The 8,126-nt window shown below is 33.0% G+C and overlaps 1 protein-coding gene across 3 annotated transcripts in view; it reads right to left on the reverse strand.

Annotated features, from left to right (window-relative positions):
- Positions 1–5,902, reverse strand: part of LOC108759059 (probable serine/threonine-protein kinase DDB_G0280111) — a 26,315-nt gene extending 20,413 nt beyond the window's left edge. Inside the window, exon 1 of one of the 3 annotated variants that reach the window (XM_018504338.1) lies at positions 5,738–5,902. The gene's annotated coding sequence lies outside the window, so the exon portion shown is untranslated. Of the gene's footprint in view, positions 1–5,538 lie in introns of all 3 variants that reach the window. The other 2 variants (XM_018504336.1, XM_018504337.1) reach the window with 2 other exon arrangements.
- Between the last annotated feature and the right edge of the window lie 2,224 nt (positions 5,903–8,126).

The following is an 8,126-nucleotide window of genomic DNA, read 5'->3' on the forward strand; positions in this document are numbered from 1 at the left end:
TAGGAGCTCTTTCGATTCTCTCTCTCTCTCTCTCTCTCTCTCTCTCTCTCTCTCTCTCTCATCCCCACAACAATCTCAAAACTAGTCCACACTCAACAGGTAAGTCATTGAAAATACGACTACATTTATATTTCATTAATGAATATGATTCTGGCATAAATCTGAAATAAAAATACATAATCCTTAATTTTTGAGTTGCAATTCCTTAGCAGGAAAACCACCCCATATCCATTTCTCTCAAGAGAGAACTATGTCCCAGAAGAGGAAAATAAATGATATAATGATGGAAAATTATCTGCTGATATAGGAATTTCTGAAATACGTACGAACCGATTTTTGAACTGCACCCCTTAGCAGGAAAATCATCTACTCCTGTTCTATTCACGCTAAAAAACGATTTATTTTTTGATTTTGTAACACAGTTCTTGTTCTTTCTAGCGTGAAAAGAACAGGAGGTGATTTTTCTGCTATGTGGTCACAGCTCAAAAATCGGTTTGTGCATATTTCTCGAGTTCCTAAATCAGCAGATAATTTCCCGTCATAAATGATTTATTTTCCCATTCTAGAACATCGTCCTTTCTTGCGTGAAAAGGACATTAGGTGGTTTTCCTGCTAAGGGGTTGGAGCTCAAAAATTAAGTATTGTATATTTTTGTACCAGATTTATGCCAGAATTATATTCATTAATAAAGTTTTAGGTATAATCCTATTTTCAATGACTTACTTCTTGAGTGTAGACTAGTTTTGGGGTTGTTTTGGGGATAAAGGATGGATCTCGAAAATCGAAAGAGCATTTAAGAGCTCATAAAGAGTTAAATTCTAAGCCTAGGAGCAATTTCCTTTTGTTTATTTTAAGGGGAGGGGAGAGCTGAGTGGATGTCCACTCAGCCCCCCTCCACCTTTAAATTAAGATTCCTGTTAATTGGGACAAGCTCAAAAATTTTTTTGCTGAGTTTGGAAGCTTATAAATTACTCCAATTTCTGAGCTATGCGTTTTTTTATTTTGGCATGGTGGGGGGGGGGCAGCTGGACAAGGGTTTGATATTGTCTGTAAACGTCTTATTTTTTCTCTTGAAGAAACAAATCGAGTACGTCTCAACGTCTCATTAAATACTTCTTCTCGCGGAATTGCAACGATCTATTTTCATTGCATTTTTCTTGTGATCTCATACGTGTTTCACATTTTATTCATAACTTGGAACGTATTTATATCTCCTAGTCATAAATACGAAAGTTGCTGTTCTCATGTTTCTTCCTTTTCACTGAGTATCTCATATAATTTAATTGTAAGACACTTTTATGCCACAAAATCACCCGCGGCAATAAATTTTCAAAACAATTGCACGTTATATTGTTATTCTTATATACGTTTAACATTTCCAAAGAAAACTGGCAATAAATGTTCATCCATATATTATTGTCAATTAAATTTAATCTTGAAAAGCTTCTAAAAACGCTTGTTTACTATTTTAACAACAATTATATCATATTTATTTAACTTAAAAAATAAATCTTCAAAAACTGAATAATAAATAAAATATCTTTCTTTACCGATTCGATTACACAGACCTAGTTTAACACCCAAAAACTTCGGATTCTCGCTGACGCGTCCCTGCTGAGCGGCCACCGGTGCCTACCGCGGTTATTTTTGCCTACAAAATTCCTCCGAATATATCTACATCATCCGCAAAATCTCTACTTCTCCCCCCTCTTATACTAGCTAGTCTTTGGAGCCCATTCCTCGTGGGTCGTATTGAATTACATTAAAGCTCGTACGCCGCGATAAAAAAACGGCCGACATCGATGTCGATCTAACAATAGCATGTATCAACCGGCGCTGTCGTCCAATGCCGAGGTTGTTGACGAATTCCTCGCAATGTTTTCTTGCTAATAATAAGAATCACGTAAATTACCACGTGAGCTTTGAAATAAATACCGAATTGGTCTTATCTCTCCTCGAGATAAACTTTAATATTAAATTCTAAACGATATCGAATTCTAAGAATTAGAAAATAATAAACAATAACAAGAAATTTGATTGGACGCACTCAGTATGCATTGGTGCATATTAAAGTCGTCGCGTCGTTCACAAATTGATCGATGTAAAGAAATGTATTTAAAATAAATACAAAACCTGGTTGAACCATTTTTCTAATTTTTAGAACTAAGGAAAAATGAAGAATTGATTAAACTAAGATTAATATTAAATTCTATTGAGAGAGAGAGAGAGAGAGAGAGAGAAACGGTTATAAAAAACATTTAATTGGGTTAATTGGAATTCTGATTAAAAATGGGCTAATCAGAATTTTCTAGTTAAATCTACTAAATTCTAGTTGAAATTCTGATTGATGTAACCTTTCAATTTATCCATTTTCAACCAGATCTTTTTCTAAGTATGGAATCTGCAGTGTCTTAAAGATTAAATCATTAAATGTTGGGGTTGTCAAAAGATTTAAATTTAACGGCACAAGCTGATTGGATGCTTGAAGCGAAGTTTTTTCTCGAAAATCCGTGAAAATGCACGGGGATAACTGCTTTCGTTGTCTGTCGGAATCCACGGGGACCGGCCGGTTTCCTTTACATAACTCGCATCTATTCCAAGCTGCGGCATTTGGACGACGGCGTTTGCTCGGCCGCGTCGAAACTGGTCGAAACCCACTTCGACTATTTTACGCGTACATCGTGCCAGATTTCATCAAGAAAAAAATTGTATAATATTAATATGCGATATAATAATAATACAGATTCCTTAAGATTCTTGATCGTTTATCATGGAAGAGCTCTAGCACGGAGTCAATGAGCGCCGATATTTGGTCGCTGAATAAATACGACAATGCCGTATGATCTCTCAGAGATTCAATTGAAAGGCTTGGCTGCAACAAAGTAAATGATACAATATTATAGCACATAAGATAGATTGAAAGTGACTAAAATGATCAACTGGATTATAGTGAAAAAAAAACTTGGTGTGCCCAGATCGCATTAAAACGTAATATTTTAAGATAAATATGTTTTCATAGTACGGAAATTATTTGCAATATAAATTAATAAAAAGAAGTGTTAATGACTGCTTATTATTCTTGTAAATTTGTTACGTATAATGTATTTCTATATCTAAGTATTATCATATTATATTATATATTATTGCTCCACATAAATTTATATTACGTCTATTATTTGTGAGTATATTTTCATGTCCCACAAATTATGTTACTATATACATATATATATATATATATATGTAATATTTATATACATATGTCTATTATTTTTATATTTTCATAATGCAAATATAGTGTTGAGATAATATATTCACAGAAGTGCAATTAATGCTATCCGGGCACATAGAGTTTTTTTTTTTCATTATAATTCAGTTAACTATTTTAATCACTTTCAGTCTATCTTATGTCTCTTGCGTGATAAAATACTGAACTAATTGCATTTATTTTGTATTTGCTTTTGATTTGTTTTTTTAAAAGGTTTTTTTAGGGATTTCACTACTTTTTGTAAATTTTTGAAAATGTAATAATATAGAATTTAAATCTTCTAAAAAGAGAGAAAATAATAACAATAATAAGTTGTACTTATTGAATATTTAATAATATATAAAAATAAAAAATAAAAATCAATTGCTTCCCTCCTTTCTACCCTTACTCTCTTTTTTTCTATCGTGCTCTCTCTCCTTCTCCTGCTCTAAGGGAGGCTGGGCAGGGCTCGGATTTCCCGCGTTGCATGTTGGGAAAAAATACTGAAGGATCAATAACTCATAATTGCCCCTATGATCTCGTGCGTGCAGCGCGGGTGATGCGATGGCAGCTCATTCATTCGATCTCCTCTCTTTTTGTCAATTTTGCCTCCACTTTTTCTCGCCTTTTCTCATTCTCTTTCCTTGCTCTCACTTTCTTTTACTTCTCATTCTCCCACAATCTTTCCGTCTTACGCTCCCTCTCTCTCTCCCTCTCCCCTCGCTCCCCTCTCATTCTGTCACTATTTGTCTCATGTACATCGATAATTATTACACATGTATATGCATTAATGTTCACTTGCATTGCTAATTTTAATATAATATTATTTGAATGAAAAAAGGCATTGGGAGCATTCAGCGGACTGAACAGTTGAATGAGCGTTCGCTGTTATTGGTGTGTTCTTCTAGGTCTAAAATTCTGATTGGATGAGCTAAAAGGATACACCAATAACAGTGAGCGCTCACTCAACCGTTGAGTCGGCTGAATGCGCCCATTGTGTAAGGCAGAATTGATAGAACATATTTATATGTATGCGTTCATACGTGTGACAAAATTTGAAAAAATCTGAAACCTGAATTGATCCCTTTTCGGGATTCGATTTGCAGATCGACTGCACACTAACATTATTATATCGATATACATCAATATCAATATGTAATATCAATATTATAGAATATAGAATATTGTTATCAACATAGGATATTGAAATTAATTAATATTCTATGTTGAAAATAATTAATATCCTATATTGATATTGCACATTGATATTGATGTATATTGATATATGATGTAGTAATATTGATATTACAATGGGGCTTATAGTATTACATGGAAGAGACGATGACAATTTTTGCGCATTGCGGAATTATATTCGTCAGTATGACGCACGACGTATCGTCTATTTTTGGCCGATTGTTTCAACGATACAGTGCAACGTTGCGTTGAAAACAACTTTTGGCCGTTTGCGATGTATTGTGACGGATTCACCCGCGACGGTTTAAAGCGCGATGTGATAGACGGTGCGGCGCGCTGAGAAAGCGTTTTGTCGTGTAAATTTCAATCACTACCTCATCTGCAAGTACTGACGAGATACGCATTGACGGGACGTCACACGTTTTTTGGCTGGACTCTACAAACAATACGCCCTGCTGACTCACGCGTAGTTTAATTCGAGAATGACTGTAGTGATAAAATGATTTCTTCGTGATATAAATAATTATTGTGTTTTACACTTCATTTACTATTGTTTATAACGTGCTGCTCTATCTTACGATTTAATTACATGAAAATATAATTTATATATGAATATATAATTTACGTGCACAAAGTAGAATAGAAATTAAATTTTCCTGATTTTATTTGAATACTTTATGCTGATTAGAATCATAAATTGTGCAGTTTACCGAAGGACTGAAGAAAAAAAAAGGAATCAGCAATTAAATCAATCTCATTGCAGATCATTATTAGAAGAACTGATCATTTTTGTCCCCGTTAATTGTAATTGATGGCTTGGCCCAGTTTCTCATGATAATTAAGCGGTTAAATGCCAAGATGCGATAATTGAGTGCGACATTCACTTTGTCAATTACGTTGCCAATAATAGAAAGAAAGGTAGTATGATCGATCGATCTCTAATGCGAAGGAAAAGAATGCAATAATTTATCACTGAATTTTTTTCCCAAACTATAATTGTAGATTTTCTATTTACTTTTTGATCTTCAATTTTTCCCATTTTTGAATTTCTACGTCATTTAATTGTTTTTTTTTTGTTTTTCCACTCACGTTTCTCTCACATTTTCTTACGAATGTTTCACTTTCCTCTGCACCACCTGCATTTTCGATTTCTTTCTTACGCCTCCGTTTCGTTCTATCTCCTTCATTTATTACTTCCTCGATTTCCTGTCTCACCTGATCTCCCATGTCCTCGTTTCCCGCGGAACGCGATCGATGACGGAGATTTCAACGCATGATATAAGATAACGCGGCACCTACCTTCGCGCTGTTATACGTGGAGCACGCGGGTTCTCCTCGGGTGGCGAAACACACTGGACCCTCGGAAAAGCGAAAGCACCGGAGAGCAGCAGAAGACAACTGTCGTCGGTCCCCTCCCTCACCCGGAACCGCCGAAATCATGTACGGTCCCCTCGACACCTTCCTTCGCTGCAGTTATTTTCGACTCCCAAGATGCTCTGTTTCTCTCCCTCTTCGATGCTCGAGGTATTCGGCGGATTTCCTGGCAATCGGGAAAACTCTCATCCGCGTGTCGTTTCCAAAAATTTCGTCTAACATAAGTGGTCTACGTAATCTTGATTGGCAGAAACACCGCTGCCGATCGGTGACTGTTTATTTTTAGCAAAAACATATCACGAGAAAAGAATTTGATGAAAAACTTTTTTCTCTCTCTCTTTTGTTTTATCATGAACAATTGAGCAAATAATAAAATTGCGCTAACTCTTTATATATTTTATGCGCAGATAAAACCAAAAACTTGACAGGTTTCATAGTTTAGAATCACTGCAGTTACCAGCAGTATTCTTAAAGATATTTTAATAATTTGATTCTATGTAATGTGTGTTATGTTAATGAAATATTAATTATACTACAACGTTATTAATAATTTTTACAATATTATAAATAATAATTTATTACTAATATTATATGGAAAATTATCAATTAAGATACTTGATGCTCGCAACGCTCTAATGGTAAGAACAATTTCATCCTTTTTGTTCATCAAATATTATATAAACAAGAACAAATGATATTTATGAGCATTGCGAGCTTTAAGTGGCATCTTCAATTATATAATTAAAAATTTTAATTATCTAATTCATTGTCTTTAATTTTTCTCTGTATTATATATTAAATTTAATATATATTAAATTTAAAAAATAATAATTCTCTAATTCATTGTGGAGACATCTAACAATTTTTTCTACGTATTAATTGGAAGGTCTATATTTAATAATTATCTTAGTGGTAGCGTTTCTTATATTATGGTTTAATAAAGAACAGGAGAAAAGGAACGGACTGTGTATCTATGTAATATTCACATTCCATAACTCCGAGAAGTTACATTCGTCGAATATCTGGCGCATAACAATGTCGAGTGTTACGCCGCGGACAATTACCAACGTTCGCAGCCGATAAATTGTACGCTTTGTGTAACTCGTATACCTCTGCTCACGCAAACGAAAATAAATCTGTCTGAAGTGGCATCGTGCTTCGCTTTATTTCCATGGTTTGTTCCGGTCTGTTCTGAAGCGAAATGCGATACAATTACCATGATGTTTAGCTCTCGACGTTTTCTGACATTGCCATTGAAAGACGCTGAAATTCGAGTGGTTGTATTACAACGATGCTATCAGAAAATAATCTACGTTTATCAATAGAAAAATATTATGTTACATGAAATTTATCCATAATCTGAACGCAAAGTTCATTGACGATAAATGAGAATTTCTCGAAGTAAACTTGATAGATATAAAGGTATCTCAAAGGATTAATGGATTAATAAACTTATTATAATAAAAGATAAAATTGTTAATTAAAATGTGCTTCTCAAAAAATAAAACAAAAAATTGTGAATTTACTGTTTCTTTGAAAAGATATATTAATCTTACAAAATTACTCAATTGAATATTTATTAAACTGAAGAAAGAGAAGAAGAGAGAAAGAAAGAAAGAGTGAATTGTTAAGAAAATATGTACAAAAGATGAATAAAGTTTTGTGCATTGTACTCTCTTCTCATTGTTTATTGAAACATCCATTTATATGTCCAAAGATATTTTAAGTTTCATCTCCGGAAACAGATGTTCACAACGAGTGCTTCCGTCTGAAAACATTAGGGAAGTAACTTCGATTAAGTTTCAAATCGATTACAAGCAGAATTACATAAAGTAAAATTTTTAACTATACAATTCGTATAGACTCTAATTTTGCTATGTATTAAACAATAAAAGATTAATACTTCTGTATTAATAAAATGATTTGATAAAATTAACCAATTAAGTTAATCGGAGTTTAATTGATGGCTTTCAAAATAATTTTAACGCTAAAATTTGTTAATATAAAATAATTGTAATATTACTATTCTCAAAGCAACTTTGATTAAATTAACTTCTGATTAACTTAATCATCGAATTGCTTAAAGCAAATTTTTTTATTTAATTTTATTTTCTTAAGCTGATAATTTTTTATGCAAGACAACAGAAAAATTAATAACTCTGTAGCCTGTCCAAAAGTAGGTACAATTCGAAAAGTTGATTATCAATTAAATTAACCGGAATTCAAAGAAAAGTAATTTTGAGTTATTATAAAGTAATTTTGAGTTATATATATATATATATATATATATATATATATATATATATTATATTCT

This window comes from Trachymyrmex cornetzi, unplaced genomic scaffold, assembly GCF_001594075.2.
Source record: "Trachymyrmex cornetzi isolate Tcor2-1 unplaced genomic scaffold, Tcor1.1 scaffold166, whole genome shotgun sequence".
NCBI classification, from domain to species: Eukaryota; Metazoa; Arthropoda; class Insecta; order Hymenoptera; family Formicidae; genus Trachymyrmex; species Trachymyrmex cornetzi.